This window comes from Anas platyrhynchos, chromosome 22 (assembly GCF_047663525.1).
Source record: "Anas platyrhynchos isolate ZD024472 breed Pekin duck chromosome 22, IASCAAS_PekinDuck_T2T, whole genome shotgun sequence".
Lineage (NCBI taxonomy): Eukaryota > Metazoa > Chordata > Aves > Anseriformes > Anatidae > Anas > Anas platyrhynchos.
Genome location: NC_092608.1, coordinates 10,879,831 through 10,904,089, shown reverse-complemented (window position 1 = coordinate 10,904,089; position 24,259 = coordinate 10,879,831). Strand labels below are relative to the sequence as shown.

At 38.2% G+C, this 24,259-nt stretch overlaps 1 pseudogene; it reads left to right on the top strand.

The window, feature by feature from the left end:
• The first annotated feature begins 47 nt into the window (after positions 1-47).
• LOC139999274 (serine/threonine-protein kinase RIO2-like) lies at positions 48-12,719 on the top strand (annotated as a pseudogene).
• The last annotated feature ends 11,540 nt before the right edge of the window (positions 12,720-24,259 follow it).

Below are 24,259 nucleotides of genomic sequence, written 5' to 3'. Positions count from 1 at the left end.
GACCCAAAACAGGCTCCGCCGGTAGGGCGAGGTAGGGGAGAGGGGGGCGTGCGCATGCGCGGTGCGTCCGCGTGAGGCCGGCCAGGCCTGTGAGGGGGGTGCGGGCGCGGCCGCCATGGGGAAGCTGAACATGGCCGTGCTGCGGTACCTCAGCGGGCAGCACTTCAGGGTGCTCACCGCGGTGAGACGGGACGGGACGGGACGGGGACAGGGGAATGGAAGGGAAGGGAAGGGAAGGGAAGGGAAGGGAAGGGAAGGGAAGGGAACGAAGGGAAGGGAAGGGAAGGGAAGGGAAGGGAAGGGAAGGGAAGGGAAGGGAAGGGAAGGCGCAGCTCCCCCCCTCCCCTCCCGTCCCCTCCCCGCTGATGCCGCCGACCGTTCCCTCTCGCCCCCCGGCAGGTGGAGATGGGCATGAAGAACCACGAGATCGTGCCTGGCAGCCTGGTGGCGCCCATCGCCAGCCTGAAGCACGGCGGCTGCAACAAGGTGCTGCGGGAGCTGGCCAAGCACAAGCTCCTGGCCTACGAGCGGACCAAAAGTGAGTGTGGGGCCTGCGCTGGGAGCCTCCTCCCGGCCCTCCCGGTTCTTCAGCGCCACAGAAGTGCGGTAGCTTGGTCATTCGGGTATCCGGGGCGTTTGTGAGCCCCGTCTCGCCTTGGGGCTAGCTGGGGAATGTGAACTCCTTCAGCAACAAATGGTGTTGGTGATTTCTGAAATTCATGGATTCGTTCGTCCAAATTCGTGGATAAAATAAATAATTGTTAGCTAAGGTAGTATTTAAGTTCACATAGGGATCAGCCCAAATGTGTTACAGTCTTACAGCAGACAAACTGGAGCGGACTGCAAAAGCCTTATACCTTCAGCCAGTCAGGAACGATCACTAAAGTAGTATTTATTCTGTCCCATTCTGTTAGTAGCGTTGGATTTCCTTTAGTCTTGCACTTGCATCTGGCTTTGCAAGCACAATGTGGGAGTCTTCATGAAATTCATCTCCTTTTTGTCTCCGTTTTTCAGACCATTAAGGTTTGGTTTAGGTCTTTGAAACAATCCTGAATCCTTGCCGTGTCTCCTAAGTAATCATCTTTCAAAGTAATCCTATGCAATTTGAACCATTGTCACTGCCTGCGTTACCAAGGGGCTAACAAAATGTCTGCTTTTTATCCAGTTAGTTTTCAAAAGGCTTGCACGAATTTAAACTTACTGTCAAGTTGGGTTGATACTAGCCAACAGTGAAAATACTATTTGAGTGTTGTGTACCATAAGCAGGAAAAAAAAAAAGAGACCAAAATGAAACTTCTTTTAAAAGAAACACATGCATAATATGGAATGAAATGTTGTGTAATTTATTTTTTCCTAGCTGTCCAGGGCTATCGGTTAACTAATGCAGGATATGATTACCTTGCCTTGAGAACTCTGTCTTCCCGGCAAGTCATCAGTTCTGTTGGAAACCAGATGGGTGTTGGCAAAGAATCAGGTAATTTAAAAAAGTGTTTTCAGTATATAATTTTTTTTTTTAGAAGAAATGGGTCTGTATTTTTGTTAATTTGTTGGAAACTTGGTGAATTTACCTTTGGATAGTCATATCAGTTAATCTATCAAACACCAAAATTTATGGTCACTTCAAGTTCTGTGTGAGTCTTGACTACATCTGATTTTTTTCACAAGTGTTGTTCCACTTTGACCATTTTGTACAATTCTTGGATGGTTCCTTAAAAGGTATTTTGCAAACAGGTGACAGTTGTCTTGTGACTTGCAAAGAATTTTGAAGCCTTCTGTCAAAAAGATTAACATCAAATGTTTCATCCCACCTAAAAAAAAAAAAAAAAGTAATATACAGTCCAAACTATTGGAGTGCTATCTTGGTTTCTCATGCTCATATGTTGATTGTAATTTGGCACAGCATGTCTTTTGTCATTAAAAAAGGACGAAAAAAAAAAAGAGGATTATTGGGGACAAATGGTAAAAATGAAACATAGCCAATTGCTAACACTGTTTTAAAGTAAGAGGTACCTTGAGTTTTCTGTCCAGTCAAGAGAAGTCTTTTCTAGTGTGCCATTAAGTTACTTCTTATCCCCTAGTCTGAAATATGTTTCAGATCAGATGGATGGTTCAACCAGATGATCTTGGAGGTCTTTTCCAACCGTAATGATTCTATGATATTCTACTAGTGGAGCAGCATAATCTCTTCACCAATGACTTCTTCTTGTTCAGATTTGTAATACATAATATACAAATTTGGTTGTCTTTTCTGTTAAAAGAAGTGTAGTAGACTTTGCTATTCCAGAAATAGCAGTTACAAGAAGTCAAGTAACCGATTTCTCACTGCACTGTTGCATTATATACCTGTCAGATACCATTTCTCAGATCTGTGCTGCTGTTTTTTCTCCTAGATATTTATATTGTTGCAAATGAAGACGAGCAGCAGTTTGCAATGAAATTGCACAGGCTTGGAAGAACTTCCTTTCGCAGCCTGAAAAATAAGCGTGACTACCATAAGCACAGGCACAAAATGTCATGGCTGTATTTATCCCGGCTAGCAGCAATGAAAGAGTTTGCCTACATGAAGGTAGGTGGTTGTTTGCACCATATTAACAACGATGTAATAGTCTGGAATGTACTTCTCAGATTATCTTCTCATCACTTCATATTTGCAGTATATGTTAGGATGTATGCTTTTTATTTGTTTTTTTTAGTGGACTTAAAGTATACATTTCAGAGAATGACAGTGCTGATGCATTTTGTATACTTTCAAGTGACAAAATCAAACTTTGCCATGGAAGTCGAATGGAACTGAAGCAATTTCCATAAAATTTCAGGTGAAGCTGTCCAGTCATCTGAGTCTTAATAAAGGCAGTGAATAAACTATCGCCATTTCACTTAACCTTGTCTTAGGAAAGACTATATGCTAGGGAAAATTCGTGAAGTATCTACTAGTATTTTAGTCTTGTCAATTTGGATCACTTCCACAAACATAATTACAGAGTATTTGTTAGGTCTGTAAGCGATGAGTTTCAAACTGGGAGGAGAGCACACTGAGAGCAGCCCTGCAGAGAAGGACTTGGATGTTCTGGTGGATGAAAAGCTTGACATAAACCAGAAGTATTTGTTTGCATCCCTGAAGGCCAGCAGCCTCCTGAGCTGCATCAACAGAGGAGTGGCCAGCAGGTGGAGAGAGGTGATTGTCTCCCTCTGCTCTGCCCTTGTGAGGCCCCACTTGGAGTGCTGCATCCAGGTTTGGGGCCCCCAGCACAAGAAGTATGTGGAGCTGTTAGAGTGGGCCCAGAGGAGGACCACAAAGGTGATCAGAGAGGTGAAGCACCTCTCCTGTGAAGAAAAGCTGAGTCAGGGTTATTTAGCTTGGAGAAGAGAAGGCTTAAGGGAATGCTAATAGCAGCCTGCAGTACTTAAGGGGGCCTACTGGTAAGCTGGGGAGGGACTCTTTCAGGGAGTGTTGTGATAGGACAAGGAGTAACAGTTTTAAATTAAAATAATGGTAGATTGAGATTAGATACTAGGAGGAAATTCTGTGCTCAAGATGGTGAGGCACTGGCATAGGCTGCCCAGAGAAGCTGTGGATGCCCCATCCCTGGAGGTGTTCAAGGCCAGGATGGATGGGGCTTTCAGCAGCCTGGTCTAGTGGAGGTGTCCCTGCCCATGGCAGAAGGGGTGGAACCAGGTGGTCTTTAAGGTTCCTTCCAACCTGAGCCATTCTGTGAATCAAGTGAATGATTTGGTAAATATGGTTAGAGCAAGCTAACAGAGCTACAAAATACTATGGCCTACCTTTAGTTAATCTTTAATATAGTGTAATACTGGATATTAATATTTAAGAAGAAACTTTTGCCTTACTGAGACTGAGTGTGGATTACCTGACCAGGCCAAACTGTATTTACAAGAACTGTTGACCCTTTTTCTAACACCCTATTCCCAATTATCTGCTGGTGGTTTCTTAAGCTAACAGACCAGATACGATTCTGCTGTTTTTCTATCCCGTTGTGTTTTCCTGCCACCTGCAGGATAACTAAACTCTGGAAAATACAGAAGCATAGTTAGTAGTGAAAGTTCAGATTGCTCTTCCTCCTTAAGCACATGATTTGACTTTTACAGTTAGCAGTTGAATAATGTGTAGGATGCTGCTTCCGCAATGGTGCTTAACTGCTTATCTTATAGTTGTAGTTTGTCAGGTATGTAATGTTTTCTTAATGGTTATCTTTTATTTTTTCAATATGTTGTCTCTTTCCAGGCTTTGTATGACAGAGGATTTCCTGTTCCAAAACCTGTAGACTACAACAGGCACGCAGTTATTATGGAACTCCTTGATGGCTACCCTTAGTAAGTTTGGAAGCTTGAAGTCTGTTTTACAGAAACCCTAACAACGATAGGTTCAGTAAGACAGCAGGGATGACATTTTTCCTTATTGTGTGAGTCAGTTCTGATCATGCTGAATAAAGCATGAATAAAGTCAGGCCCAGAATGGCTAGGGTTCTGCTTCATTATATTTGGAGAAATTTGTGAGAGAAGGAAAACTAAAAACATACTCTCTTTGTCCAAAAAGACTGGTGGAAATAGACTTTTTTTTTTTAAGTACGGAATACATCAGAGGAGCAATGTGATACAGAGGTTAGTGCTACAACCATTTTCTACACAGAAATTTTATGTTCTATATGTTATTTATTCAATGATATTCAATATTGATATATTCAGTATATCAAATATTCAGTATTGAGTTGTGTATCCTCCACGTTCTGAGCTCCAGTTCATGATCCATGTTGTGGTAAAGATTCAGGTAGGATTACAACTTGTACAGTTGCCATTGTAGAACTTCTGTGTTGATTTTTTTGGGGGGTGTTTGTTTTTTGTTTGTTTTATTTTTTATTTTATGTATTTGTGTGCATTGAACGCTGTTTTTTGCTCAAGGAAGATTACTTTTCTTCAGTTTTTCAACATCCAGAAACATGAAAAAATGTTGAATTTTGTATGTGAATGAATGGCTTGTTTTGTTTCCATAGCAGAATGCAAAATAGCTATTTGATACTCTATATAATGTACAGTAACAAAGGTTCAGTGTAATTAATCCCAAAGTATACAGTTGAAGAGTTACATTGAAGAAGTGCCTTTTAAGACTTTATTCTATCCCGTTTCCCCGCCTTTGTTAAATAGTTCCACATCTGTCCTGTAGACAGAAAGCTTTAAAGTTACATGTGGGCATTGCAGGTGAGGCTTACCATGCTATCCCAGTTCTGCAATTTTAACTAAGCATTTCCTGAAGGAGATGCTGTACTAGATGAGAAATTATTTCAGGTGATCAGCATCTCAGAAGATACCAGTTTAGATGACTTCCAGATTCAAAGAACAAATGATATATTTTATGATACAGACCTCTGGCTATAAGAAATGTCACCAATTAATTTTGCTGTTAATATGAAAATATTCAACAGCAGCCTATTACAGAGCTGCTTGAATTCCATTGTGTTTTGTTTGTATGTGCAACTGATATGTTCTCATAACACTACAGTGTTGCATTCAGGCCAAAATATATCACAAATTAGCTGTAAATGACGGCTTCTTGACAGCTCCTGGTATAATAAGACAGCTGCCTATTTATTCTGCTTGTAAAAATAAGGTGATGTCTATTCTGCGCACTTTTGGGGCAAAACATATACTTTGCTTTTATTCTGGAGTTTATGCTGGAGTATATTCTGGAGTGCTTTAAGCTTTTTTTTTTTTTTTTTTTTTGGCTTTGCCTTATCCCCAGCTTAGTCTTGAAAACACTTTTTTGTGAGACATTTGAATGGCATTTGAATACAAGAAGACCTAAGTTACCTAAAACAATCCAGACATAAAAATTCGCTGATCCATTGTTTAAATTAGGCAGCATAACCATCGTGTTTGATAGGAGTACAAGAGACAAAGGGCTTTAGTTAAAACGAGGGATTTAACCTGGAGATAGGAGAAGCTTTCTCCCCATGAGGGCAGTGTGGTGGAGATTGCACAGTATGTTTCCATCCCTGGAAGCTTTCAAGCCCGCATTGGTAGAGCTCTGATTAGTCTCATCTAATCTCAGAATTGACATAGCTATGAGCAGAGTATTGGACTAGTAACCTCTGGAGATCCCTTACGACTCAAATTGTGACCCTGTCATTCTCTCAGATGTAACTCATATGCCTTGTCTATATTTTTAAATTAATTCCTTCAGGGTTCAGGATATTTTCTTTTTTATTTAACTTTCCAGATGCCAAGTACACCACATCGAAGACCCTGCTGCTGTCTACAGTGAATTAATGGATCTAATTGTAAAACTTGGCAATCATGGTTTGATTCATGGGGATTTCAATGAAGTTAATCTCATACTGGATAATGATGATCATGTCACTATGATTGATTTCCCTCAGATGATATCAACATCACATCCAAATGCTGAATGGTACGTACAAATGATGTATGCAAAATAAACCAGTTAAGTGCTGATAACAACAAATAGTCAACCATGATTTGTTTTCATAAGCCTGCTTCAAATTCTTTTTCTACTGTTTTCACCATACATTACAAATGCAATTTGTTTCATGAATGAGTAGAAATCTCCTTAGGATAAATGTGTAATTAATTGCTTCTCAGTTAATATTATTTCTTTCAATTAAGAAATGAATAGAAATAATCTGCATTTATGTATGTATACCTACACGTGTACTTTCTCACTTCGAGTCACTGATGGTTATTAATATTCAAATAAAAGGCAAGAAAGTAGAGTAAAAGTTTGTCATACCAGTAGACTTAATTTCCTTGATTATTGCATTTTTACAATTCTGTATTTTTTAAACAGGTATTTTGACAGGGATGTTAACTGCATTAAGGAGTTTTTTAAGAAACGCTTCAACTATGAGAGTGAGCTCTTCCCATCATTCCAAGATATCAGGTAAAAAATGCCAGCTGACTCGTAATTCCCCCATGTTATGGTAGTTACGTTGGTTTTCTGAGAAAAATGGATGCCTCTGAGAGATGATTTTAGAAGTGAACAGGGGGAAAAAGAGCCAATTTGAAATATTTTTGTCATTCTTACAGTAAAAAGGATCCATACTGTCTTCACTGGCAGTTACTAAAAGTGGTTTCCAAAAACTGAAGCACGTCTTAAAATCTGCTGTCTCCTTTGTCTTACCTCTTGCAGCTAGGGGAAAGAGATACATCCAAATGCCGTAAATGTTACGGTGACGCAGAATTAGTTTCTCTGACTCTTAAAACCATGGTTAACAGTCCTGGGGGATCAAGTATTAACTTAGTTTTTAATTTTAAATTTAATTTTCAAAATGCTAGTACATGTGGTGACCGCCTCTTCAAATATTATCTTCAAAATTTTCCTACTGTAGTTTGTCCCTTTTGAAAAGCAAACAATTTTCTCACATATTTTAAGAGCAAAGCTGATTCAGTTAAAAGGGTTTTATATCACTCTGAGCCCTTTCTCAAAGGGGAATTGTCTGTGTGTGTGTCAACATGTCCTTCATCGTTCTGTTTGCACAAGCATAATTTAAGTATTATATTTGTTAAAATCAAATTGTTTGCTTTCAGTAAGTGCTGATTATGAAGATGGAATCATCTTGTATGAAAGTCTGGTTCTGTCAGGCTACATTCTGCTAACTACCCAAAGCCCTGCACTGTATTATGTTACCTATGTTCCAATGGAGTATACTCTTTTTGTTAATAGCATGGTAATTATAGTCTAACTTGATAGTATTTTTAATCCAAAATACAGCATAATGATTTGATATATTAAAAGAAAGCTCACTTCTATTTCTTTCAGGAGAGAGAGTTCTCTTGACATAGAGATTGCTGCCAGTGGTTATACAAAGGAAATGCAGGAAGATGATGAGCTGCTTTTCCCAGAGTGCTCTGATGAGGATGATCATACAACAGAGGAGAGGGAATTTGTAGAAGATGCTGAAAGTAACGCCAACTTCCTCAGCCAAGATAAAGAAAACAATGCAGACTTCATATATGAAGTGGTTTCTGAAAGCAGAACCTCTGAAGACTTGTTATCACAGTGAAGATGCTGAAGCCACAGAAAGTAGTGAAAATTCACAAGGACTGAGTATGTCAGAGTTGAGTTCAGCCTTAGAAAAGGTTGAAGGGCAGCCTGTGCTTTCGAAGTCCAGTGAAGATGCAGAGAGTTGTGCACTTGGTTTTTCTGAGCACAAAAGAATACCTGACAATGCTGCTGAAAATCAGACAGAGGGCAGCAGTGATAAGGACAACGATGAATGCCCTGATCTGGTTGACTTGTCAACTTTAAATAAGGAATTGAGACCTTACAGGTAAATACTTATATTTACTGTCTAGTGGTGTGGTGAAATTTTCTTCTTTTTTCTTTATTTCTAGTAATAATGTGAGTAAAAGTTTTTTTTTATATTAAAACGCTGCTGCTGCTAAGTAGCTTTGACAAGTGAGTTTATAATTAGAGTGCTCTTTCTCAGCCTCTGCCCCTCATTCGGCTGAAATTAGCAAGAACAAGCTCTTTGGAATATATTATTCAAATATATTTTACTGAACGTCATACCATGTGGCTTTTAATGCCTTTACTGACACACTTGGAAATTCCTTCTTACCTTTAAGCTAACCCCTTCTTATATAAAATTCAAACTATTAGTTTGCAAGCTCCCCATGTACCTGAATGCATATATAAAGTTCATATACCCTGTTTTCTTTTTGAATTTTTCCTTTTTCATGAAATTCTACGCCTAGGCAATGTACAGAATCTGAATTAATCTTTTTAGTGTTCTGAAGCTTCTTTTTCTTACACTACTTTGTGTAGTATGTATGTGGCTATTGCACTATAATCCTTCCTGTCATAAAATGTGTTTTTTGAACTAGTGTTAATATTTCAAATGTAAATGTTCTTTCTGTAGTACTCAAATGTTCTGCTAGCACTTTTGATTGTATATCAAAAAAATGACTGAAACATGATGCTCACTGAATGGAATAAAACATTAATTTACATATTTTAGAAATGAAGACAGTATGGTTCATATTGCGGAGCACAGAACAAGAACTAAAAGTACGTCAGCCAGCAGTGTTGGGAGCTGTTCAACCATTCCACCGGTAATTATTACTGCTACTGTCTAGTTTACTCTGATACCATCTTAGGACGTAGCTGTTGAAGATATTTTTACAAATACCTAGTTAGCAGTAACTGTCTTTAATTGATTACTACTATGTACATCTTTGGTTTGTAGTTCCATGTTCACAGAAAATAGGTCTGATGCTTTCTACATGTTTACAAGTGAATTATATCCAGTGCTGTACTTCATGTGTTGTTCTTTGCTCTTTCACAAAAGCTCTACTCCGGCATTAGCAACTTTAATTTCATTTCTGTTGCTAGAAATCAATTCTGTTGCCCATAATTAATGTTTTTGTATTTTAAATTTGCATGCGTGAGTAAAGATTTAACTTGGCCTTTTTTCATCTGTCTTTTTAACACATCTCTTACCACATTTCTGAAACATAGATATGAATTCATTGTAGTCATGGTGTCTTTGGCAATATGAATTTGACTTTCAGCATTACATAAATCAATACTTTGTGGCAGAATTTTACATCTTTCTTCATCCCTACTCAGTATACTATCCAGTATGGCTACCTCTATCACATTTTAAAGAGTGTGTCTAAATTTTAAATGGAAGAAAGGCCAGTTTTATGCATAAATAAATGTGTTAGGGAACAGCATGTTTGCAAGTTGTGCAAGACTTTTACAGGACTTCGTGTGAAGGAAAGAGAGACTTTTGTTAGTCATCCCTGTTCTTACTGTAGGACATGGCCTGGTGCCTTATTAAGGAGAAAAAGAATTAGCCTTGAATTATGAAATGAAGTAAAGAAGAGCTAGGATAAATGCTAGGATAAATGCTAGGAATCGCCTGGCTTCTGATCCATGCGATACATATTTTTTCCCTTTCAGTTTGCTAACCTAAACGTGTAGGATTTCTTTTGGAATCGCCTATAGATCCCTATTTGAAATTATATTTCTGTACACCAGTAGGTGGTAGCAGTGGTCACTCACTGTAGAAACCTTCCTGATTGTTTAGCGAACACATGTTTTTTCTGTAGGCAGACACATCGAACTTGTTAAAATATTCAAATGGCATTTAAGTACCTAATATTCTGTTCTAAAAGAAAGATAAAAGCAGAAGCAGCTTTCAAGAGATTCAGCCACATAAACATCCTGTGTCAATTTACTTTGTGTAATCTTTCCATTTATATGCTCTTACGCTAAGTAAAATGTTTCTGCCCATTGTTAAATCTTATTTGAACTTTTGAATACTAGAACTAAAGAAAGGATATGCATGATGAGCTATTTGTAACATCAGAACGTGATTGCAAAACGAAAAACACAAAAGGCACTGCAGTAAGACCCACTGAGCTGCTTAGAGCCAATGCCTGTTACTGCTTCTAGCACTTCTCTGTTGTTTATATAGCTTTCTCAATGAAGAAACACATTAAAACATAAGCAGGTTTCCAGATTAAACACACAGAAGGAATTCATATGGGCATGTATAAACAATAGCAGTAATAGCAGTAGGTGCAGTCATAGCTGGGTGACTGTGCCAAAAAGAAAGCCTTATGAGTTACAGACAATAAGCTATTCCAGACAAAATAAAATGTCTTGTTGTGCTTGTACAAATCTTTGTAGGGACTGCTGCAATTTAATTATAGGAAATAATGTAAACTATGCAAAAATTTAAATAATAAATGATAGATTTGTTTATTCATTTTGCTGACAGTCAGGCTTAGGATGATGGAGAGACTAGTGAGACTTGCATGCTGTGGTTGAGCAGTAGTATTTTGTGAATTTACATTTTTGCATAGTGAAAATATCTGGTATTTGTATTGCAAAGTTTCTTCTAGCGAGCCTTGTATGAACTGTGAAGGAAGTCATCTGTCCACTGAAGTGGGAGAAGTAGAGAAGCCTTCTTTCAGAGCTCTGCCTATAAAAAGCAGAGGATGACAATTGTCTTACTGACAGAAGAAAAACATCAGTGGCCCAGTTTAAACTAGTTCTTACCAGCTTTCCTCTTACCAGCTTTTCCTTTTGGAATATTTTTAAAGAGCATTCACAGATTTAATTTCCAAAATGCTCTTGTTTAAATACTGAGTTCTGCTAAGCTTCCGAGGAAAGAAAGACAGATCTTATACTACTCTTTTTATTCACATTTTTGATAGTCAACCTGCATGTGGTAAAGCTTAGGAAACTACTATTCAGGTGAATACTATGTAATTACTACAGCATTCTTACTGAAATCAGCATTGGGTACCTGGATTTATTTACTACCTTGTATTTGCATAATTTAGTTGTATTAGTCACAGCAGTTTTTAAACAGTGCCAAAAGAATTCTTTCTGGTTCCTGACTTAACTACCAACTTACTACTTAATGTGCTGACAGTATCATAAACAAAAAACAAGGCAAGAGAAATTGGGGTAAATGCAAAAGAAATGTTACTAGATTGTGGGGTAATTTTGCACCAGCAGGTACCTCAGCTCCTCCATGCTTCTCTTAGCCCTGTCCTCAGGTGGAAAAAGGGGGAGAAAACATGATGACGTAAAAAATATTCATGGGTTGTGATAAGGACAAGGAGATCTCTCCTTGTGCTGGAGCAAACTCTCTTGGTCCTTTTTCTACTTACAAGATGTTTGTCAAATCTCCAAGCACAGGACATTATCATTTTTGCTGAAGGCATATGTTTTGCACTGAAAAGTACTGGTTCATTATGATTCCTGAATGAAAGGCACCTAAACTCTGCAAGATATCACCTAAGATGCTTTTTATTAGAGCTAACGCTAAAAGAAAAAAAAAATAGCACAGGTGATCGTACACCCCTTCAAATGCTAGAGCCCTGACCCTGACTCCAAACCACATAGCTATACTGTAGACCTTGTCTGTAGCAGAGGTTCTCCCCTTTCACTCAGTTGAGATAATTACATGATTTTCTTACAAAGAAACAACTCTGCTTGCTCAATTTCTGCTGTTGAGAAGAGGTGAAGTTCTTATTATAACTTCTTTCTGCTCTGTTAGATAAAGGCAAGACCACAGAGCAGTGGTAATCACTGGAACCAGGCGAAAGCTGCCTGCAGGCTCCTCTGTCCCAAGAAGCTGGCTGAGTTTGCCCCAGGCCAAGGGATTTGTGCAGCCCCACAGGGGGTTCTGGGGCCACACAGTATGGGCAGCACAGCACAGGGCAGGCCTGGGCAAACTCGAGTTAACCCTGGTGTGGATCACCAGCTGCTCAGCGCATGGTGGTCTTCTCGACAGGTTCACTACCACATGTTCATGTTAGTACTGAGAATACAGTATCATTATGGTAATGTTAGTACTAAGTGATGTTCAAAAACTTCTGATACTGAATTGTTTATTTATTTGTAGGAACTGGTGAAAAGGAAGATAAAACGTCAGCTGACAAAACAGCAGAAGTCTGCTCTGAGGCGACGACTACAGAAAGGAGAGGCAAACGTTTATACCAAACAACGTCGAGAAAATATGCACAACATTAAGTCAAGCTTGGATGCAGCTAGTTTCTGGGGATAATTTATCATAGCTGCCACCGAACATGAGAAAACTCACAGTACATACAGCTAAAACAGTTACCTAATAACCAAGCATCCTTTTATACAGTGGAGGAAAAAGTTCTTAACAATACCGTGTATTTTTGGAAACTAATAAACATCACGCTGGTTCCTCTGGTTTTGTTTGCATGATTTTATTTTGTGTTCCTAGTTAAAAATATCGACTGTGATTTAAAATAAATTAGTAGTACTAGGTACGATCATTTAAGTACAGTATTTCCAACAGTATCTTGTTTTAGGTCAATTTTACTGTTTTTGTATAGATTAAGAATCTTCTGGTGTGCAGAGGATTCCTCTTTAAAAATTTTCCTTTGTTCCTACAACATAAAATTTAAATGTGAAATTCTGCCCTCAGGTTACAAACAGATATTTGTTTGATTTAATTAAAAATCAAAAGGAAATAAAAACTGATAGCTTTTAACACTCTAAAATTTCTTTTGAACCTGTACAAGGATCATCAAACAACATGATAATGTACATTCTTTGAACCAAGCAATTCTTACTTGTTTTTCCTTTCGCTCCAGGATCTTGTATAGATCTTGAAAAGATCTATAGATAAGAGAAAAGGAATAAATCAGTGCTGTAGAGATCTGGCAGTCACTCAGGTTTTGAATTTGGCTGTGCAGTTACCAATAAATCTAATTCATTTAACAATTTACATAAAGTGGTGAGCATTCTGAACTTCTCTTTTTAAAAAATATTACCATGTTTTTTTTTATGTTATTTTGGGTCTCTGAAGACCTAGAAAAACAAGTATCTTGATGTATCTGTGATTTAGGTGAAGAGCCTTCCTAGAGACGTATGACATGGTAAAGTTTGTCATCAACCCATAGTTTGCAACGTTTTAAATCTTTTACTTGGCTGGGGAAATGAGGAAGTTTGGATTTGAGGTTGATTTTTTACTCACACCTGATACTATCTATATTCTACTTTACTCTAACTGAAAATCAGCTTTTAGTCTATTGAGAATTACAGCCTCTGTCCTGTCTTGCAGCATGCTCTGCTTTGAAAGTTTTCAACTTCTGTCTTTTTGCTTTTACAATAAAAAACCTAGTCTTAGCTAGCAGCGGTATACATTCTTAAAAGCATGGCAGGCCGGAGCAGAGATGTAATAGATAAGTGTTTCTTTTAGCATCAAAGCTGCAGGAAGGTCTGGTGACAGAAGTAAGGAAGTCCAATTAAATCTTAAATGTGATTGTTATCAAGGTATGTAGGGCTGTTTCCTGATGCAAATAGCTCTTTTTAGCACGGGCAGAAAAGCAGCCTAATTGAATTTAATTTTATTTCCATTTTAAATGTAAAGGGAAAAAACATATTTTTATGTTTCTACACTCTTATCTGTTAAGGGGTTGTTTCAGTGACTGCTTAATAAGATTTCAGTTGAAGCTCTTTGCATAAGATGTGCACGCACTTTTTGGCTTCTAATTTAGAGCTTTTCACAGTGGGTGAGTTCTTTCTGGTGCATGACCTTAAGTCTGTCTTGGTAATGGGTTCCAAAAATATACAAAGCCTGTCCCGTTTGATTGTGCTCCATGAGAATAGAAAGGATGGAATGATGGAAATCCATGCTGTTTATTTTCAAAATGTTCCTTTAAAGCATCCATTAACTCTTTTAAAGGTATTCTAATGGATGGCTGTAAGTTATCATTTTCATTTACTCTGCCAGACGAGACTTTTCAGAGAGTAGAGTAAGTGAGGGAGTTACAGCTTAATATATCTTTATTAAGCCTTTTTTTTTTTTTTTTTCAAAGCAGCAGAATTCCTGAAATATCTGAAGTCATCAAAGGTCGCCACAAAGTTTACACATGGGATGAAGTTTAGAGTTCTCTTAGAGTGAACTTGGGAAAATGCAGAGGTTAAGACAATAGCATTATTGATTATCTTAGCGAATTCACCTAGCAAGGAATGTGCGGGTAATAACAAAATGGGTTTTAAATGTTTTAGTAAACAAACACAATGTTAGTTCATTAATTTGTAAACAAAACATGAAGATAAAGAGTAGATACACCTTGTGCAATGCACACTCTATAAATGAAACAGTATGTACTGAAACTTGCAAGTGATGGAGATAAAAGGTTGCCCAGCAGTTTTCCACTGCTGCATCTTTAAAAAGAAAAAAAGAAAAAAATATTTTTTCTTTGGGAAAGACTGTACAGTAATTAAAGAACACACATCCTTACTTTGGGATTTTTTCCAAATTAAAAAGAAGACTTTACTGGAATTGAAATAAAAGTAAGCTGAGCAAAGCAACTATTTTGTACAGTTTATGACTCTTACACAAATGTGTGTGACAGCAATGTATTTACATTCGTGCTTCAAGCTTTTGCCACTGCATCTGTGTTTGCCTTGATTGGAGTGCCTCTTCAGACCTCTGCATATCCCACAGGTCCTTTTAGATGTAAACAGTTTAATTCACTGGTATTTTAATACATTTATTGTATAGGTAGTAAGGAAACTGCTTTTCAGGAAACCAGATTCAAATTGGGTTAACCTAATATATCACAAGTTTAATTTTGCTAATCGGATTAATTTTCTATTTGCCATTAATATCCTTCTTCTCCAGTTACATAGTTACAGGAAGAAAAAAAAAAAAAACACCATACTTTTTATCGAATTTGTTGTTTTTAAACAAGAGCCTGCATGCTGCTTTCAGGCTATCACGTTTAGTATAGCTTTACATAAGTATTTCCTTATATTTGCAATCTTTTCCATAATTTGAGGGTTTGGGTGAGCAAGAGAGTCTCTTTATTCATTTGGTATGAACCAGAGAGGTCTTTGCCTCAGCACATCGCCAATAAACCGATGAAACAAACTTCTTTCTGGTGATTAGCTTCTCTCCCTGGCCTGTAGGTGGGTGTGTTTAACAGAAGGAAGGAGTAGGAATGCGCCTGTCAGCCTGCCTTTGCAGCTAATTAGCTCAGCATACAGCAAAGATAAGCAGTCCGGGGAGGTGGACCCTGCGGAGGGTCGTGGGGTTTGAGGCAATGCCTGATTGGGAGACGTGGGGAGATTCCTCAGGAATCCAGCGCATCAATGAGCTGCGGAAAGTTGGTACAGGACTTGCCTGACTCAGGCATGAGGGCAGCTTGTGGCTGCTTTCTGGAAAAGCAGAGCAGAGATGGACAGAACCTTGGAGTCTCTGCAACTTGTAATTGCCCAAGTTCTGCCTCATCGAGACCCTGCCCTGGTTTTTAAAGACCGTAAGTACCAAAGATAATGATTTTATTTCCCTGATAGTGAGTGTATTTAATTCAAATGTCTGTTGTACCCAACAAATTAAGAGAGAGAAGTAATTAACATGCTTGTACATGTATTCGTGTGCATACCACAAACTATCATTATTTTATCTTGCCTATTTGAAGGCAGTGTTGCTGCTTATTTTTTAAGTTTGCATTTCAGAAAACTGATTCACAACTTTTACCTAGGATATTTAATTACATTCTAATAACATGGTAAAAACTTTACTGCTTGACAATTTTGGAAAACTTTATGCCAACTCTCTTTCTGTGGTTAGTTTGTCCTATAAATTACCTTTCTTGACTGTAGTACTGCAAAATATCAAATATTGCAATCTTAAAACATAAGATGTTTTCCTGCAAGTATATGGAATGTGATTTCCCTCCCCCCCCCCCATATCAGACTTGACTATGGATGCACTTTTTAAACCTGGCCAAAACACTTATTTATTCTCTCTTTCTCTCTCATTTTACAAACTATCCCTTGTGAAATGTTCTGAAGTACCTTTCAGTAGATGGCACATAATAAACTGGCCTGATGCATCCCTTGAAACAGAGTTCAATGCAACTCACATCACGGAAATAAGAGTATTTAAATTTGAATTTATGATTTGAGTGGGGCTATGCATGGAACAAAGTGCTATTTAATTAGTAATTTCTTAGAAAATACATCCACAGATTTCATACAATGGAAAAAACCCTCTTCAACAGATCAAATGAAACAATAGTTAAATTCCATTGTTCTCAGTTTTCTTCACAGGTGAATGAGATCTCTTGATGTCATGCCCCCAAATCCGGTCCTACATAAACAATTTGATTGTAAAATTAGTATTTTGCTGGGTGTCATTTCAGTCTGAATCACCTAGTCAATCATTTAACATGCAAACAATGCTGGAACAATGTTAGATTTTTAGAAGGGAGTTTTATTTATTTATTTATTTAACATTCACTTCTAATTGTAATCTCCCGTGTGACCTGAGGCACACTGCAGAGACATTTATTTAATCTCCACTTCATTCTTTTGTCAACAGCTCTGTTAGAGTTAATAAAATCAGTCTCATACAGTCAACTGTTGCCTTCTAAACTTGCTGTAAAAGGAATAAAGACTTAAAGACATGGCTAGTGATGGACCTAGGGGAAAAACCCATGTACATCTGCATTAAACAACTCCACTTGCCAGATTCTTATGCTCATAGCCACACTGAAAAGTCAGAGGCTGACCCAGTAGTTCCCTGGGACTAAGTTGGATTTACTCTTGTAGAAGGATGCTACTCTTGTGTGAATGTAGCATAAGATCTGTCCCAGAGCTTAGGAGTCTGACATCTGTTTCTCAGACCACCCTGCAGGAGGTTTGTATGCTGCTGGGTAGGTTTGTATTACTGTTGCAGTCTTGGGACCTCGTGGAGCAGTCTGTGAATGTACACACATCACAGGAACAAAGAATTTGATCGGGGTGCAGTGTGGGGGGTGGGCTCGAGGAGAGGGGCATTCCCTTTCATAAGTTTCCACTGGTAACCAGTTCCTGCAGGTCTACTGACAAGGCTTTTATTGAAAGTGTATGTACAAGCTGCTTGGACAATGCATTTGTGACCACCCACAGATCTAAGGGAGGGAGAGATGATTAAATAGAAACAAAAGTGCGAGTGGATTCGAGTAGTTTTTTTTTTTTTTTTTTTTCTACTTTAGATTTTCTGAGGTATGAAAAGAATTTTGAAGGCATTCTAATATAAATTTAACCTATACAGGCTTGAAGTTGCTGTGAGTGTGTGCCACTAATTCTGACTGGTGACAGACATTCATAGTGCTTTGTCTGTAAGTCAGATGAGAATTTACATGCATTCTTTTTATCTTCAGCAAAAAGTCATCTTTAGATCTAGATGGTGTCCATCTCTGACTTTTAATCAGATTTAAATACAGCAAGCAAGTATTAGACTAGAAAGAACATAGTGTCTCATGTTTCCCCATGGGACCACGTCCACATCTCTTACAAACGCATTACTTTCAGACCTTATTGGAAAGAACAAAGTAAGAATGAAGTCCATTCAGGATCTACTTTGTTGCAGCAGCATCTACCCTTTTCACAATGTGGTGTGACTCAGTATGTCAACAGGACTGAGTTTTGCTAGGGCAAGATGTCAGAGCAAGTCTGCTCATCACTGCTCAGCACCACATACACTTTTTGTTCCCATTCCAACCTAGAGGTCTTGGCTTGCACTGTCCCAACACTTTGTTCTGTTGGGAATGTCTCACAGAGGGCTTTCTTCAACAGCAGCAGGGAGAGACAAGATGTTCAAAAGTCCCTGCCCTCCTGGGTGCAGCTTGCAGGAGCAAATACAGTGAGTGGTGCTGTGCCTGCTGCAGCAGTGCTCCTTCTGGGCTAGCATCTGCCCAGCAGAGGCAGAGATGATGGGATTTGGGAAAGATGCAAGATCATGGCTGGGTGCCCTGGCAACAAGACAGCAGGGATAATTTGTTTCTCACAAGTTCCTCCCTGCCATGAGAATGCTTTATCCTTATAGTGGTAGACAATCTTTGGCAGAGAGCAGGGGTCTGAGCAAGGCCCCGTGGTGCAGGCCTGTCACCAGCCCACCGATGGGGGACGGGGAACAGTGGGCTGCAGAGGGGCTGGCAGCTCCAGCAAGAATGGGACAGGCAAAGACATGGAGGAGGAAGGCAAGAAGAAGGAGCCCAGTGCTCAACTCATGCTACTGCAAGAGTTGTGTTTGCTTTTTGGTGTGTGTGTTTCCCTGAACTGTGCGCTGTATGTAGCTTCCATCCCAGATAACATGATAAAAAGATAATGCTTTCTACCATGCAGACCTAATTAACCCCAGCACTGGTCTAATCCATATGCTGACCTTATTACGACTTCGTTTTCATATCAAAAAATATTATGGTATCAGGTAGGAGTTATGATAAAGCTTGGAAAAAAGCTAAGTACTTCCAGAAAGTCTTTTTAAGCCCTGACTTGAATTCATGGTTCCTAGCTGGATTGCTACTTGGTTGGTTTGTGAACATTTAGCAAAGTGATTTTACATCAGCTGAACAGCACTGTGTCTCCATTTCTTTTTACTGGTAGCAACAAATCGCACATTTTCCTTTGCACATTTTGCCAGCAAAGATTTCAGGTCAGCAATAGATGGACAGGTTAGACTGTAGAGTTTTTAATAAGAAAGTATGTTAACTTATGGGGATCTGCCCATAATTTTTGGTAGAATCAGCCCAGCTCACTTTTCTTCATTTAACATTGAAATAGATTTGTCAGTGGGTACCATACTAGCTCTCTGATACAAGCTTTTAAATTGAAGTGCACTATAGCCAGAGTAAGTCAGTTGCCTTGGAGAAATATTACAAGATTAAAAGTTTTATCAAACAAACAGTCTTTTCCTTTCTAGATTAATGTTATTATTACTATACTATTCCTGTGCGAATCAGTTATACTTCTGATTATCACAGGAGATTGACCAATTTATAATTCTTTATTGCTATATTCAGATGCTGAAATTATACCAAAGTTCTTATCATTTTCCCATGTAATGCTACATAAGAATGTAGACCAAGCCAAGCTGTTTGGCAATGATTAACAGTTGTCTTCAGACTATCAGCTTAAAAACACCTGACTTTAGTATGTCTACTCATTCTGTTCCAAGTGATAACCTGCTTACTCAATTCATAACGCTGCAGGGATTGACTTTTTGCCTCAGTCCAACGGTGGTGTCAGTGAAACCCTCCCAGTCTCTACCCTTCCTTTCCCTAGCTGCATCTAAATCTGCTGTGACTACAAACATACCAATGGTTCACAAAGCCTACACCATTCTCTGAGCTGCTTGCCTCCAACATCTTCTTCTTTCTTCCTTTACTTGGTAACATGTTCAGAATGGCTCTTGAGGAGGCCATCCAGTTCATTTATTTAATTTTATTTTGTTCTTTTTCCAAATCCTTGAAGTCTAGGAACTGTCAGTCAGTGCTGGATTTAAGGTAGTCATTGCCAATTAAAGATGTTGCTTCTCACAAGTGGAATCTCACCCCACAATCAGATCTTCTTTTCCTGAAACAACATCTTGCTACTTTTTGTGCTTTTTAAGGGTTTTAGACAGAATCACCTAGTAGTCCACTGCTAGATCAGCTCACTCATATAGCATCCAAATCCATCATGGAGAAGGAAAAATGCCCCTGAAGTCCTCTCAGCATATTGTTGGTGTCCCAGTACATGATACTTGATAATGTTTTTATATATATTTAACAATATACCTAATTTCATTAGGTTTAGTAAGGATATGGGGCTTTTTATTTTTGTACATATACATGGAGAACAGAATAGTATGGACCAGAATATCCTAACAAAATCACTGCTAACATGCTAATACATAACATAATATATATGATAAATGCATAGTAAGATCATGGGAAAATTAATTGATATTGCCTACTCACATTTGTACCTTTTTTTTCCTAAAGCTATTATTTATATGTTTAAAAATATGCAAAATAAATCAAAAGAGAAGCAATAAAACCTTCCCTCAAAACAGCTGGATCCCACTCCAGTTGCTGCCTTTTTTTTTTTTTTTCTAGAGATTTAAACAGTATCTCTTTGCTAGCCTGAGCCCAATTTAACAGCTTCCCTAAGATGTATGCATTAAGTTACAAGCCTTAATAGGCTGCAGCTGGGGAAGGGTGCACTTGTAACTTATGAACTTTGTTTAAACGATATAGTTTTACTGATTATGTGCCATGGCTTGATTTAAGACATGTAAGGGAACTTTACTAGCCTCTCACTGAAGAATCTTCTTTAATAGATTTCATATTACATATTTCTTTCATTCAAAAAGCTTGTATTTTTCTTCTGCATTCACGTATTAAATTAAATCCACGAAGGCAGTTAAAAGGACTTTTAGAAACAGCTGTTTTAAGTTTTAAAATGACAAAGTAGGTGGTTATCTTGTGTGTGTGTTCTTCATACTCCACTCTCTCGGCAGTGAGACGTTGTCAAGTATATGACTCCATTCCACTTCAGTGGCAGAGTCACTTGGCTCCCACTCCGATTTGCCCTTCCAGTCTTGGCCAAAACACCCCCCTCCCAGTTGGCCAGCCTCCTGTTTATGGCATTGTTTGTTTGCCTTGGTTGAGGTGAATGCCTAGCCAGTATTTTTAGCAGTAATTCACAGAAACCTGGAGCTATTTTTTTTCTGGCATCAATGCAGTGCAAACTTACTGACATAATCCAAGTTGGAGAGTTCTGTTTCCCACTTAGAATGATATTTAATTTGACTCACAGACTTCCTTGAGCAGAGGCAAGACAGTTGCTACTGAAAGGTGAGAAATTGTCTGGAAAACAATGTTGTGTTATAATAAATGTGTTATCATTTAATCCTCTTTCAAACACAGTTCACATCAAACTGTATTTCTGAACTCTCAAAAGAGCTCAGGGTTCCTTTAGGGTAAATGCAGCTGTATAACCCACATATTTGTTGTTCCACAGAACTCGCAGCCTGTCCTAAATTCAAATATATATATATATATATATAAATAAATAAATAATAAAAAGTCCTTAGAGTCTAGGAAAACTTCAAGAACTCTACCAGGATTTGCACTTGGGGACAGCTTCATTTGGTACAATGCTCAGCCCCTGGGCAAGAGGCTTTTCCAGCTGAGTAAAAAGCAAAGTAGAGAAGAAAAATCATCTTCTCACCTCGTAACTAGGCATTACAGCCAGCTTCAAATAGACTGTTGTGGAACCATTAATATTCACAGATGGGAGAGTACTAAAGGAGGGTATATGGAATTCTTGCTCTTGAACTTGGTGATGCACGTACTACTATGAAACTCTAACTGAGAAAGATCTGAGGTATAAAGTGGATAAAATATTGTCTGAATGGGGTCTTGGCATTGCCTACAACAAAATCAATACTGTTAACTAATTCAGCAACTGACAGTGTACAAAATAAATTGTTTTAAAGCATGGATGATTTAATCCTGAAGAAAATTGTTTGTCATTGCATACAAATACTATAAGCATTATCTTAAAAACTCAACCACATCATAGGCATCTTTCAAAATACGAAAGTCAATTACAATGAGAATGTCCTTTCAAAATGAGACATAAATTACAGTATTTTGCTGCATTAAACCATGAATCTTGTTGTTTCATTTATGTACTTCTGAAAATTCTCATTGTTTTCCATACTGCATTTTTAGACTTAAGCCAGTTGGATGCCAAATACTGATATACAGCATAGAGACTGAACAACATTCTGCCTGGAATGTTTAGAAATGAAGGCAAACAATGCATGTGATTGCAGGAAAAATGAATATTGAGAGATCTTAATACAACATTAGTAATCATCATATTAGTAATCATTAGTTACTATCTTAGAATAGTAACTTAGTATATTTGATTGTGCATCTGATCATATGTATACATTTTTCACATCTTCCTAAACTACTACAAATCCATGTGATACATAATGAAGGAAAAAAAAAATAATAGTGGCTGTAGTGGCTGTTAGGCATAAATAAAATCTTTTTTTTTTTTTTTTTTAGTAGAGAACTGTTTTCACACACACCGAATTTTTACAAGTTTAGCTGAAATTGTTTTAATTATATATTTGAAATTGATATGCTGTTTTAATTTAATGATGATAAACATACTGATTCAAGCTAAACAGTTGAGTAAAATAAAATTAATTAAATCAAAACATAAAGAATTCTTGGGGAAAAAAAAGTTTGAGGCTTTGATATCATGGCTGCATTCTGTAGTTTAACCTGATGCATCTTCATGTTCATCACTGTTTTGAGGTGCTAGTTTTGGCTAGGATTGAAAAAATCACAGCAAAAACTGCAGTGATAATTTGATGCTGCCACTACATATATACCACCAAGTATTTCCTGCTACCATCCTCACAGCTAAGCCAGGTTTTATGTTTATCCAATTCAGTACAAACCCAGGCACTTTTAATTACTTAATTACAGAGATATCCAGCTGCACTGTGGGATAGGCACATAGCTTTCATTTGACAGAAATTCTAAACAGAATAAAAATGATGCTGCTCAGCTACTGTTTCTGTGTTAGTCATACACGTATTAGTTTAATCTGTAGCAGCTACTCACTGCTTACTAGTCCTCTGGTAAAATATTGCTTTATCTGTAAAATTTGAGACAGCTTAAAGCATGTTTCAGGATTTCAGGAAAAGAAGGGAAATATATTTCTGTTGGTGTATTGCAGTGAAAGTAGATACCTCTCTATAGCTCTAAAAAGTCTTTTGAATATTAGTTTTCAGAGTGGAAACTTTCAGCCAAGTGAGAGATGCAGGCTGTCTAAATGCTGAATTACCATCGAAAGGACTCATGAACAAGAATGGAAATTTCAGATAGCTTTCTTCTTTACGGTGAAGCAATATTCCAATGCCATGAGAGTTCTGCAGCTTTAAATGCCCAAAATGCCAGAACTGGTAGGAGCCAACACTGCTGCTGCATCCGTGACACCATCCAGTGGCAGACAGCAGTGTGCTCCAAACACCCTGCCTCGCCTCCCCAGAGCTCAGACCACGCCACCCACACTTCCTCATGGCTTGAGCACAGCAAAAAGGGAACTGGTGATGACCACACTCTGTGTGTCTGCCCTTGTCATGGCTAAATGCCAAGAAAAGCTGTTGTCTGTGAGAGCAGTGCAGCTGCCAGAAGTCAGGAAACAGGCGGTGACAATATTGGAGCTCACATTGCTCACCCTGCAGCAAACAGAGCAATGCCCTGTCCATAGATTGCATGTGAGCTACCACCAGGGTGACACTGTCTCAAAATGGATCACTTCTACATTATTCCACTACTAACAAGGTCAGACGAGATGAAGAAAGAGGAAAATTATACATGTACATGTATGAGGAAAATTATCTCTGCCACTGATTCCTGTATGCACTAATACTTGATACTGAACCAGTATCAGTACTCTGAAGGACCCATACTGCTGCCTAGGGCTTCCATACTTCCACTGGAAGGTCCAAATTAAGAAACATACTTCTTACCTTCTGAATTTAAATTTTCAAGTGAGAAATGATGAACATCATACACAGCTGTTTTTTTTTTTGTTTGTTTGTTCATTTGTTTGTTTTTGCATAGTGTTGTGGTTTAACCTATCAGGCAGCTAAGCACCACGCAGCCATTTGCTTACCCTCCTCCCTCCCTCTGTGGGATGGGGGAGAGAATCAGGAAAAAGAAAAAAAAAAAAAAAAAAAGGAAAGAAAGAAAGCCTGTAGGTTGAGATAAAGACAGCTTATTTGGAGAGAGGAAAAAAAAAAAAAAAAAGAAGAAGAAAAAAAAGGAAAATAATAATAATGATGATAAGAGTATTAATACCACTAATGTGTACAAAACAAGTGATGCACAATGCAATTGCTCACCACCTGCTGAACGATGCCCAGAAAGAAAG